The sequence below is a fragment of the Littorina saxatilis genome, linkage group LG3 (genome assembly GCF_037325665.1).
Source record: "Littorina saxatilis isolate snail1 linkage group LG3, US_GU_Lsax_2.0, whole genome shotgun sequence".
Classification (NCBI taxonomy): domain Eukaryota; kingdom Metazoa; phylum Mollusca; class Gastropoda; order Littorinimorpha; family Littorinidae; genus Littorina; species Littorina saxatilis.
In genome coordinates this window covers 46,286,969-46,300,519 of record NC_090247.1, presented here as the reverse complement: position 1 = coordinate 46,300,519, position 13,551 = coordinate 46,286,969, and the positions used below count along the sequence as shown (strand labels likewise).

The 13,551-nt window shown below is 41.6% G+C and overlaps 1 protein-coding gene and 1 long non-coding RNA gene across 3 annotated transcripts in view; one reads left to right on the top strand and one right to left on the bottom strand.

The window, feature by feature from the left end:
* Window positions 1–13,551, top strand: part of LOC138960787 (xaa-Pro aminopeptidase 1-like) — a 197,196-nt gene that overhangs the window by 70,842 nt on the left and 112,803 nt on the right. The gene's annotated exons all lie outside the window — the stretch shown is intronic.
* Window positions 2,160–10,040, bottom strand: LOC138960809 (uncharacterized). The gene is made up of 2 exons (XR_011454070.1): window positions 9,116–10,040; window positions 2,160–7,511 (listed from the first exon to the last, which is right to left on the bottom strand). It is a non-coding gene; the product is annotated as an uncharacterized lncRNA (long non-coding RNA).

Genomic DNA, 13,551 nt, shown 5'->3' with positions numbered 1-13,551 from the left:
AGTTTCCGTTAAGATTGCTTCCAATTATTGACTAGTGTCAGACTTGTCTTTACCACCTTTACCGAATCGGTAACCAATCAGCGACACGGCTCACTTCTTCCCCCTCCCCCCTAAAAACAGCGTAATTGGCACTGCCACTGTGAGCGACAGCTATACACTGTAGTCGGTAGATGCGTCAAGTAATCGCAGGTGAGTATTGTTTTGCAGGCTTCAATGGTACTCGGTTCGAGGGCTTTCAACGGCAACGACTGTTTCGGCGTCTTGCAGGTTGAATGGACACATAATGTTTTAGCTGGTGAATGTACCCGACGTACATCATTGGTTTGGTTGCTTTCCCGAATGTTACAGTTTTACCTGTCGCCTGGACCACCGTTATTGGCTGCCCCGAAAGCATTTTACTTGTGTATTTCACTGCAACATGACATGTCTCAGTCTAAGAATAGGTCTAAATTAATCAGCTGACTGATTTCTGATGAAGCACGCGCAAAGACAGGGAGACAAAAGGAAGGCAAATACCGCTATAACACATCAAAAAGTGCCTCGTCCGTGACACAATTAAGTCAGCAACTGTATGTCTGGCAAATTAAATAAAAGCGACATATAATGCTTTTCGAAAAGCTTGAAGATAATCTCAAGTAAAATTTCTGTATAAAACGAAATGCAATCAGTACATGAATTTTTGTATCCAAAATGTCACGGACGAGGCCATTTAGGGGGGTGAGTTGCATTCTTTAATATTTTGGCTACAAAGAGTTTCAACAACTGCCGACTTATATCACAGTATACATCAATGTCAGTCTCATGTGATATGATGATTACTGAAATTACAAAAAAAATTGGATTGTACTGAACCCGAATATAAAAAAGTGACCAAAAACGTCACTTCATGCACAGTGAAATCCTCTTAAACAATATGACTGCTAAACAAGGGACATAACTCAGTGAGGAAAATAAAATATTGATTATGAACATATGAACATTCTACAACAAAGCCAGCGTACCGAAATAAAGAAATTTGTGTTTTAATTTCAAGCGTTGAGAGAGCTAATTTTTTGGACATGCCCTTTTCAAACATGTCATAACAATAGCGCGACATCCCATTTTGACACAATATCCATTTGGCCGCCATGCTGTTTCACCGCCATTCCATTTCGCCCCCATCCCATTGTCGCGACAGTTCACAAGCCAAGCGTCATTTTACTACCGTGTCATAACAGTAGCGCGACATTCCATTTTGACACCATCCCATTTGGCCGCCATCCCATTTTGATTTATTCTTCTTGCCAAGCCTCAATATACTACGTTATACTGCGTTATTCAACTAGGGAGACATTCCGTTTACGCAAAATCCCATTTTTGCCACAATCCAAAATGTCGCGAAATAGGGATGGCGGCAAAATGGGATGACGGCAAAACGGCATGGCGACAAAATGGAATGTGGCGCTAGTGGTATGACACGGTGGTAAAATGACACTTGGCCTGTGAAATGTCGCGAAAATGGGATGAGGCCGAAATGGGATAACGGTGAAACGGGATTGTGCCAAAATGGGATGTGGAGCTAATGGTACATGACATGGTGGTAAAATGACACTTGGCCTGTGAAATGTCGCGAAAATGGGATGGGGGCGAAATGGACTAACGGCGAAACGAGATTGCGCCAAAATGGGAAGTGGAGCTAATGGTACATGATATGGTGGTAAAATGACACTTGGCCTGTGAAATGTCGCGAAAATGGGATGGGGGTGAAATGGGATAACGGCGAAACAGGACTAATAGGTCCCTTGACTTTGGGGTAGCGTGACTCTGTTACTGCTAGCTTTCCACTGGGAGGAAGCGACTCGAATTTCCAAGCAATGGGACAAACAAGTAATGACTTTTTTTTTTCTCAATAGATCCCTTCACTTTGGAGATGATGAGTTAAATATTGGGCGCATTTACGTGATTTGTAAAACATTTTACAAACCGCGGGGCACACACACGTATACACACACACACACAGACACACATGCGCGCGCGCGCACGCACACACGGGCACATGCACACTCACACACCCACACACACGCGCGCGCACGCACACACACACAAACACACACACACCACACACACACCATACACACACACACACACACACACATAAAATGTATGGGCTAACACGCAACAGCTGTTTTTATTTATTAGGTCACAGACCTGGAAGACCCAGTTGCAAGACGAATAATTCATATCACTGAAATGCGTGTTCCCCATGCACCACCCAAAACATGCCCCGAGTCGTGTCAAAACCATTCGTTCGGGTGTCCAGGAGTTTTCTTCTTCAGAGCACCAGCTCGTTCTCCCCGCAAACGCTACTTGTGTCAGTACGAGCGATGACGCCGAACGACAACACACCTGTCTCGGTTCACTCGTCGTTGTCGGTTCTGTCTTCCCCGCAACGTCTATAATGTTTAAATACATCGGTCCAAAACGGGTTATCCATTTTCTGGATCAAAACATTTGCAAATTCTCCTCCTCTCATATTAATTAATATTACAAATGGACAAGCTTTAAACAATAATCTTGATAATAATCCAGTAAGACAAACAATCCTTTTTAACCAAACAATGTTCACAGTTGTCTTAATTACCTTGTGTTTCTGTCCACATCTGCATTCATTCTCAGTGACTATTTTTCTATGCATACATAGAGAATACTACATGGCTTGCTGTGTCGTACCAGATTTACACGAGTTGTTTTTTTTAAATATTGAACTGCGAGCGAAAGCGAGCTGTTCACTATTTGAAAAAGCAACGAGTGTAAATCTGGTACGACACAGCAAGCCATGTAGTATTCTGTTTATCCTACATACTGTACTTACGTGTATTTTTCTGAAAATGTCCTGCAGACGAGGCAGCTAAATTGAAGACGCTTGTTTTGGAACCTCGATCTCTTCTAAAACTTCGTGCAATCTATTACGTCAAAGCAAAGAAACGTCACTCTGAAAGTGTGGCGTGACGTGTTAGTTCTAAAGATTCATCGAGGGTAATTAGCGAGCGCAATTTTTGTTTCTATAATGACGTTTGTCTCGGTGACTTTGGCATCATAAGCAGTGGAAAAACAGGTCCCTGCCAGACTTGCTTGACATGACCTCATTTACATGATATACACACGTGTGATTTGAACGATTATTATCTCACGGGTGTCTCTCTCACGTATGTAGGATAAATGTGAATAATCATTAAACGCAATATTTTTTTTTTACTCTTTGCATTAATTTTCAAATAATATTTCCATACCAAACTCTCATTTAAATCAAATTCTGCTTCAGAAATGACAGGATAGGTTTGTTGATAATGCTTAACCGCATGAACAAGCACTTCAAACAAAATATAATTAATATCAATGTTGGGATATTGTACTTTAAAATCTTGATACGACAAAATAGCCATTTCCCCATGAGGTTTCTAACTGAAACAATTCAATATTAATCGAATTTTGTATATTAACAACCATCTCGTAAAATCTTGACATTACAATGCAATGACTGATACAAAATCACAGAAACTGAGGTATGCATTTATGACACAACTTTTTGTAATGTTTAAAAACACCATACCAAACAGGATACTTGTCACTTTGTCCATTATTACATAAGAAAATTCACAATCTCTTTGTTTGATATCTCGACAAGATGGACACATTGCATACAAAATATTTCGTTCTTCTTCTAAATCTTTCCGGTGAAAAAATAAAATTCTCTCCAACATGGTTCATTTCATAACTGCCAAATAACTAAAGACATCAACCATCTTCAGCCCCCATCTTCAGATGACTGCACGGCTAAAAACAAATTAAATTTTATCTGGTTTCTGGGCGGGGATGTAGCTCTGTCGGTAGGGCGCTGGATTTGTATCCAGTTGGCCGCTGTCAGCGTGAGTTCGTCCCCACGTTCGGCGAGAGATTTATCCCAGCGAAGCTGGAGGTATCCCGTGAACGCTATTCACGACTTTCCGACCTTGACATTGTAGCTAGGGTCATGTGGGCGTTGGCATCATTGTCCAATCAGAAATAGTCAATGATCATCTCCTTAGTGTGTTCCGGTCCGGAACGCAAAACAGTTTGTGCGGAAAAAGAGAACGTGGTTTGACAACTAAAGGGCATTTTGACCGGCTCGCACTACAGCATCGTTCAAATGTGGGAGAACGACACATCTGACAAATAGCCAGTGGTTACCAACATGAGAAACTGGGGATAGGAATCATAATCCGTATGTAAGTTTGAAGCGGAGAGAAGCTATCGTACTAGGCCCTAGGCGGTGACATTTCGTCAAGTTCCACTCCCAGTGTGCCGACTCTATGGCCCTCCCCCCGCCAAACTGCTACCCCCGGTGGCAGGGAAAGCGGTTCGACTTAAGGTGACTGCAGGGCAAGTTCGATTTTGCAAGCTAAAAATAAATGTTCTACTACCTTGTCAGTCTAGATCTGGAACTCGTGAAACAGCACTATTCAAATCCCCATAAAGTGAGCTGGTGTTTTTTCTAGATCTAAGCATCGACCGAATTCAATAGAAATGTTCCTTGCATGGCATAATTATTTACCTAAATCTGTTCGCTTGTCTGGTTTTTGTTTAGTCGATTAGCTTACACGATTTGTGGCTGTTTATTTTGTAAGGGTGGTTTAGCATGTATAAAATGAGCCCTAGACCACATACGCCATGAAAATAGAGTTCCCCGTTCCATACCAAGATTGCCAGACAACTTTTGAATAAAATTTATGTGTGGGGCTGTGGTGTTGCCGTGGTAGATTGTTTGCACGGGTATGTAGGGAGGTACGTGTACATCCGTGTGCTTTTGTGCAGGCATTTGTGAAGCAGGAACATGCAACATTTTTGACAAACATCAGGGTTGTGTGTGTGTGTGTGTGTGTGTGTGTGTGTGTGTGTGTGTGTGAGTGATAAAACCAACTAAGCTTACATCCAGCACAAAAAGCTTCAGCTCTACTTCACCAGTCAAAGACAAACGCATTGCTTTATTCAGCTTTCGACACATATATTCACTCGATCAGAATCGAACCCTCTTCATGAATATTTTATTTCAGAAAAAAATAACATTGATTCTGCACAACAAATGGTATTGCTATTATGCTATGAACGATGAAGTCTAGCAACCGAGACAGATGAGGCGTCAAGTTTCTTAGCCTTTTAGCCTCTTATGTTGCATACAAGTAATTTTTTTTATCTCCTGATATTACTGACCAGAAAGGTACAAACATCAATTCTGCAACTACCTCGTAAACTTCTCGATCGCTAATACACCAGAACTTGATACAGTGTGCAACACTCAAAGGCTTGATTACCTGTTGCATTGAAACGACAGAAGGAATTAAAAGACCATATGTAACTAAGAGGAACCGATGTATTCAAGTTCAGAACGAAGCAGTTTCTGCCTCGGAGCCTGTATCTCATGCTATGGAGCCACTAGAAGAGAAATGTCTGGCGTAGTTTGACCCAACAGACATAGAAGTCAAGGGGGGTAATCTATCGACAGCAGTTGTATTGCTGGTTTGTATTTGATCTTACAAACCATTCTTATTAACTTGTATAAATAGTTTATCGCTTCAGTAAACACTCATCTATTTTGAAGATTACGTAATTTAAAAAAATAAATAAAAAATTCGCAATTCAATATTTCACGCAAATTTTACTAATCCGCAAACAATTTTGCATGAATTAGGGAGAGAGTACGAGTGCGTAGTTTTTGAGGGGAGTAGCAGAAATGCTTTAGCCTTGTACACATTATGTTATTGAACTGATTAGCGGAGATTTCCAGATCAGTTATACGGCGGTGAAAGACTGGGCTCTAGTACGGTCTATACATACAAAATATAAAAATAAACAAACAAACCAACACAAAAAAGGTTTGTGTTGCACGTAGGATTTAAGTATTTAATTGAATAGAAAAGGCAACATCGGAATAAAAACAAATCTCGTGGTTCTCTTGTCAAGGAGTAAGCCCAGAATATGAAAGAAGATTGTGGAGTAGGCTGCTTTTTATTCTACTGCTCTAAATTAGCAAGAGGCAAGCTTTACAATGCTATTCACACCAGGATGCAAAGCATTCAGTGCTAAAGCTCTCAAATCACAATAGTTACAAGACAAAACACACTTCTTGGGGCTACAAGAAATGTTAAACACAATTGGACACATTTTTTATTGCCTCCCTTGAATAAAACTTATTAACAAAATTATTCTGAGAAAAAAAGTTATACTTAAAAGCAATGCTATTAAGAAATAGGTAGACAACCCGTGTAGATACCTTTATTCTTAAGACATTTTATTTTTGGAGGATGTCACTATGCAATTTTACAGATTTAAAAAAAAAAGCTTCAGATGATCTCCCTTGAACAAACACTTCTTGTTACAATTTGCTTTTAGCATGTGTTAGTTTTAAGGGTATATAGAAGAACAATAAAGAAAAAATGCTGCAAATTGACTGGGACGTATTTACAATTTAATTAAACAAAATGTTTCAAATTATCTGATAATGAAATTCTACATTAAAATTAAAGCAGATCTAAGGACTTGTGCACATGCAGGAAAGTCACACCCAACATAAAACATAAGAAACTATGATCTGCATCTCTTGTTATGATGATAATGGCTGGCACCTGTCGACCGACTTGCACGCCATAATTATATATGTTTTACTATGCGCCCTGCATGTCAATGGCCTTTCTCTGGCATGGGTGACTCGATTCTGCGGAGATAAAAGAAAATGCATTTAGTGCAAGCAGTACATAATGACAACACAAATACAATAGCAGCTGCTGGTTTCAGAGTATTTAGTTAAAGGCCCACCCCAACTTGTTTGCCTCAATGTCGCAGATTTGGTCAGACTTTCACATTGAGTAAAACAACAAATTTAACAATGTTTTGATTTAAAAAAAATTATTATTCATTTTTGTCGTCTTTGGCCCCATTCACTGGGAATCTTACTCAAGGACAAGGATTTTTCTTAGGAATTTGTGTATGTGAAGCTTTCAAGCAAGCCCTAGCTTCAGAAACGTTCAAGAAACCCTCAATAATGGATTTTGTTGTGCCTAGTGATGGCTATCCAACCGAGTGGCGGAGCACTGGTGAATCCTTTCATTCTCCTGATTGCTTGATTATGTAATGACATTGTGGAGTTGGTAGTTATGTGAGTGTGTAGTGCCTGCTCTTCGTTGTTTAGTCGGGGGAGGGGGGGGGGGGTATTGAATCATCTGATCATAAAGTAAGACTTCACTGTGATGTGCAGAGATTTAGTCAGGTACACAAAATTGCTATGATATCACGAAATTAGATGTTATATCCTCTAGATGGGCAACACAACTACATCAGATTTCATGGTTGGGTTTTCGCAAGTCAGCAACATGTTTTGAAGTTCTCATTGGGTAATCACGGCTGACATCAAACACAGAAAACGTGGGAAAAACATAAATCAATGAACTCGCCTTCACTGCATAGGGATACTAGCCATTATGGGTCTGCCGAAGTAGCTCCTGCACATATTTAATCAAGTATTCATCTTATTAACATGTTCACACTAGGTATACAAAAATAAAAAATAAAGCACATTCAGACAGGTTTGACCCATTACAGCTGCTGTTCCAGACCAAAGGCCATGTTTCTCTGTGATTGTAATCATAATTATTGTTTATGAATGACTTCAGTTTTTCTAAGTAAATCTCTCGTTGTAATTACTGGTAAATGCATTATCCCAATTAAGATATCCTCATATGTCACACGCTTTCCTTCTTTGCCACTACTAAAGCAAACGTGTGCAAGATTGTATGTTACGCGCTTTGGAGCATGTGCAAGAACGGATTCAAACTCGAAATCGTCCCTCCAAAAAACCCAAAATGCACACACGACTTTTATTTCTTCTGCTGTTATCGTTTCTTCTCTTTACAAATTCTTCAACGCTCAGAATACTGAAAACGGCATCCCAGACGACAGTACTGTTTCCATACGCGAATTTAGCTGCCCTTGGAAAGTGGCTCGCTCAGGAGGCCTGTTAGTCTGACACTATAAGGACAGAGTTGTGAACATAGATGACAAAGATCCCGGAAAGAACAAACATTTCGCGGATGCAGACACAGAAAGACGTCATGAAGATTGCGATGCTTCAAAAGATACAGACTGTGACGATGACTCTGACGTCGTTCACATATTCCGAGACGTCATTTATAGTTGTTCGGTCACTTTCGTCAAAAAGTAGATCTCTCCACAATGGCTGCTCCTGTGTTTAGGTTTATCAAGCGTGAGTACGCAAAACGTGTTTGTTCTCTCCTCTGTTGAAGCTGTGAGACATAATCGCCATTACGAGCTAGTCGTGTGACAGAGAGTTTTCTTGCACACTCGACTGCTGCTGTTTCACTCCGGCTAAAGCCGTCGTGAAACATCTACAGTCTCGTGTGCAAGAAAACTCTCTGTCACACGACTAGCTCGTAATAGCGGGTAATGTAACCTGCGTAAACTTCATTTCAAGTGTTTAATTTTTTTTAACTGGCCAAGAAATTATAAGTATTCCTCAATTATGTTCCTGTCAGCCTCAATGAGGTAATCTTATAAAAAAAAATTGTATAAAAAAGTAGCATCTTATAATATTCTCACGTGAATTATAGCTAATCAGAAAACTAGTAATACTAGTATTTAATTAAAAAAAAACCTCAAACTGAAAATACAGGCATGCAACATTATCCTTGCTGTTTTGTGATAACCCTTACCATCGACTATTTCATTTCCATCTTAACAGGCGTAGCACCTCTCTGGAAGCAAAAAGAACACTTTAAATCCCCCCCCCACCCCCCAGTACAGTAAACATTGCTGTGCATATTTTTTTTTAAATGCAATGCCTGAGTCTCCAGTCACCTGTTTATGTTGTTGACCTTGTACTTGTAGCTTAGCTGTTCAAGAAACTGTTTCTCTGATCACATGATCAAAATTCAAATACAGAATAAACCATTTTTGATTCTATTTCTTCAATAATAAGTTGAACGTCTTCATATGTAATTGCCACAATTTACAGAGTTTCTGAATAAATACTGCAAGAAAAACCAACAGAGTGAACAGTTTGTAAATATACTAATATACCTATATTTACCTTATGACATGTGTGGTACAGTGGCTGCTAAAACGTCCGTTACACCTGTCTGCATATATTAGGTGACACTCACTGACTCAGCCCTGATGGAGACTGAAAAAAAGTTCCTTTGTCAGTACCCTGTGTATGAGTGTGGTCGAGTATGTTCTGGAACTATTAGATTTAGAGCACTCCCTATGACCACACACATGTGCATACGGCAACACGGAAGAGGGGGGGGGGGGCTTTTAGAGGTGTGTTGCAGTTCCACTTTTTACCTTGTGTTTTAGATATACAATATCTAAGAACACACCAAAGTTCTATTCAATACTTTACAACAGTCGTGCTTCAAATCAATCTCGTGAAACACTGATGATTTAGATTAATGAATAATTTATTGGTTGGTAATATTTCCGGATTCTTTAACAAACTATTTCTATTTTAGATCTAACGAATTCACGTTCATAGTTAATTGTTCTTGCATTGACAGCTAGTTTAATGTCGAACTGGACTTATCTTAAATGGGCTGGTTAGTTACAAAGTCCGAATGTCCTGATGGAAGCCTGGATTCACATGATGACCGTAGCAGTGACGAACTTGATGAAGATTACTGGATGATGATGATAATTAGTAGACAAACTCCTTTTGCTCCTCGCTGGTGGATCACACTGGTGGCGTAGCTTGATTAGTTCACCCTTATCCCAGCGGATCCTAGACGCTCGAACCCCTGGATCAAAGGTAATACTTGTTATTAACAACGGTATCCTAGGATCAAGGTTAATTTTGATTTCTTGCCCTATCTTCATGTCGGGCGGTTCGCAGACAAACCAAGCATGGTTACTGAATAAAATACTAGATCTATATGCCGAACTAACTTGCAGCATGTACGTTTATGATTAACTTCATTAAACATTCTAAAACAAATATATGCGACATAGATGTGAGTGTATAATAGCTGTTCCTTGATGGGCGCTCGATATTACAACGACACCATACCTCTTGATGCTCCTTTCCGGACACTACTCTACGAGTCTGTGCGGCTGCGGGTTACATCTCAGGCCTTGGGATGGTAGGTTAGGTGCCGGCGGCTTTTCATCGGTGGTTACACAGGATTCTTGTTCCCCACTTGTAGCCTCTCAGTACCCGGCAAATAGAGTGACCGTAATGGTTAGCGGTTCACGTTTCCTTCCTCCAAATAACTGTTTTCATCCCACGATGCAACTCCATGAGTTACGTAAATTCGCATATTAATGACGCAGTAATGACGTTGATCCAACATGTAGATTCTCATACTAGTGGCGTCATTACTTCGTCTCCAAGGTCTCGTAGACTCTTACCCTAATGGTGCAACAAAATATTCCAGTCTCGGCTAAACAAGAGTTGTTTGGAGTTGAGTCGTAACATAACCCCGGGGGGTGGACAAGCGAAATCTTATTTCGTTTCCGTTTATACGACTCAATATACAATACAATACAATACAATATACAATATGCATATACAATTGTTTCCACATTTTGGAGTAGATCCGCATGAGCCTGTCGCGGCCAGTTTGGCCTCACTACTCCAACGGGGTGGACAAATTTTCCTTCTGGACTCTGAAACTCAGTTGATGCGACTCAAATAGTCGGCACCTAGGTTGTCCTTTCCTGGGATGTAGTTGATTGTGAAGGAGTATGGTTGCAATTGTAGCGACCATCGTAACAGACGAGGGTTTGTTGGATTCCTCTGTAGGCATTTCAAGGGTTGGTGGTCTGTCTCCAACACAAAGTGTCGTCCGTACAGGTATCTTTCAAACTTCTGTACTCCCCAGACTGTTGCTAGACATTCCTTTTCCACAGTCGCGTATCGGGACTCAGCCCCGAGTAGCTTCTTCGACTGGTACGCTACGGGGTGTAGCTTCTCTCCATGTAGTTGCATCAGTACCGCACCGATTCCTCGGTCTGATGCGTCAGTGCGGAGAACGAAGTCCTTGCCGAAATCAGGCATTTTCAGGACTGGTTTCTCACTGACCATTCGTTTGAGTCTTGCGAAGCTCTTCTTTGCCTCGTCACTCCATTTGAGTTTGTCTGGCAAGCTCTTCTTTGTCATGTCGGTGAGCGGCACGACCACAGTCGAGTAGTTTTCCAGGTATTCTCGGTAAAACCCCGTGAGACCCAAAAATGCGCGTAGCTGTTTCTTTGTAGCTGGTTCTTTGGCGTTCACGATCTTCACGATTTTATCGTCTTCTGGCCACCTCTCTCCATGCCCGATTTCATGGCCAAGATACGGCAATTGGTCGAATCCGATGTAGCATTTCGACGGTTTTGCTGCAAGGTTGGCTTCTTTGAGCCGCTGAAGGACTGCCTTCAGGGCTTCCATGTGTTGCTCCCACGTCTCAGTGGCTATCAAGATGTCATCCATAAAATGGTACACATCGTCTCGGTTGAGGGGACCTAGCAACTTCCTCATCATCCTGTTGAAAATGCCAGTGGCGGTCTTCAACCCGAAGGGCATGTTCACCCATCGGAACTGGCCTCGTGACGTCACAAACGCGGTTTTGTCTCTGTCTTCCTCGACGATGGGTATTCCCCAGTAGCCACGCGTGAGATCTAGCTTGGAGAAGTACTTGGTTTTTCCTAAGCTTTGGAACAAATGTTGAACGTCGGTGATGGGTTCCCCATCGAACACCGTGACATCATTCAACCCACGGAGGTCCGCGCAAAAGCGGTACTTTCCTTCTTCTTTCTTTTTGACGAGAACAATGGGTGAATTGTAAGCTGAGTTGGCGGGTTCGATGACTCCTAGCTTCAACATCTCTTCGACTTCATTCTCCACCATCTTCACATACGCATGTGGAATGGGGCGTGGTCTTATATAGACCGGTTTCTTGTCTGTGACCTCGATTCGACACGTAGTCAGATTCGTGGTGAGTGGTACGTCGGTCAGATTATCTAGTCTGTCCGCGCAGATCTGTCTCGCTTCAGTTCGCTGTGACTGAGTGAGTTTCTCTGAAAAGTGCACGTGGTCTAACCCTTCTGTGCGCTTTGTCTCAAATGTTGGGATAGTCCTCTGACTGTCCAACCGGAAGATGTCGTCGTTAGTGGTTTCGTCCTCTTCTACCACTACTGAGACGATCACTTCTTCCTCTTCTTCTTCTACTACTGCAACCGGAATTGTTCCATCGGTGACAGGTTGCTCACGTTCGACGTAAGACTTGAGGAGGTTGACATGGAATACCTTTTCCTTCCTCCTTACTTGGACTTTGTAGTCGAAATCATTCAACTTCTCTAACACTTCAAATGGACCTTGCCAAGTGAGTTCCAGTTTGTTTGTTTTCAATGGCTTGAGAATCAGGACTTTCTCTCCTGGTTTTAGCGACCTTGGTTTGGCTTTACGATCGTAATATTGAGCAGATCGCACTGATGCTTTTTTCAGGTTCTCTCGAGCAAGCAAACAGGTCTCTTCGATCCTCTCACGAAGGTTCACTACATATTCCGCAGTGGTTTTGACCTCATCTGAGACGCTCTCATCTGTCCAAATCTGTCTCAAGAGTTGCATTGGTCCTCTGACAGTACGCCCGAACAACAGTTCGAATGGCGAGAAACCTAAACTCTCTTGAGGAGTCTCGCGGTATGCGAACAGTAATGCAGAGATGAACGTATCCCATGCTTTGGGCTGTTCTATGCACATCTTTTTGAGCATGTTCTTTAACGTGCCATTCATTCTCTCGCACAAACCATTTCCAGCTGGATGAAATACCGCAGAGGTTTTCCTTTTGATGCGGAGGAGTTCAGTGACTTCCTGCATCAGAGTGCCTGTGAACTGGCTCCCGTTATCAGACAATATAGCTATTCTGATGGACACGTGGGGGAATTCGGGGGCTGTGATTGGATGGTCTCACACATCCCTTTTCCGATCATCAAAGCATAACGCTACGAAAGTCGGCCATTTTTGCCGATATCCAAACGATATCGGCAAAAACAAAGACGCATGGTTCCGGTTTCTTCCACGTGTATAAAGTACACGCATACCTCGCCAGGTTTGTTCCTGTGACTAGTCAACAGACGATGCCATTTGCTTTGTGTGTGTTTTTGTTGTTGCTTACTGTACATGACATACATTACGTGTAAAATCCAGTTCTTTAACAGGCAACAAACCTTGCACATTTCCAGAAGCTGCAATCTGAAGAGACCTATCTCTGATTCTAGCAGACGATCTCTCCAATGTTTAACACAAAATCAGCAAACTCTCCTGTCACATAGAACGTCCATTGTATAGTGCAATGTTGAAATGAAGTTACCGGTCTGAAACATTTCGTCGTTTCTTCTGAGACAATCCTTGTTCTCTTATCATCTACAGATTTACCGCAGTCTTCACCACGCGAATTCCCAACAGAAGTCAGACTTTCGAACATACAATCTACGTAGACAAGCATAATACGTTATGACGTCATACGATTCCTAACATATTGACGTAAT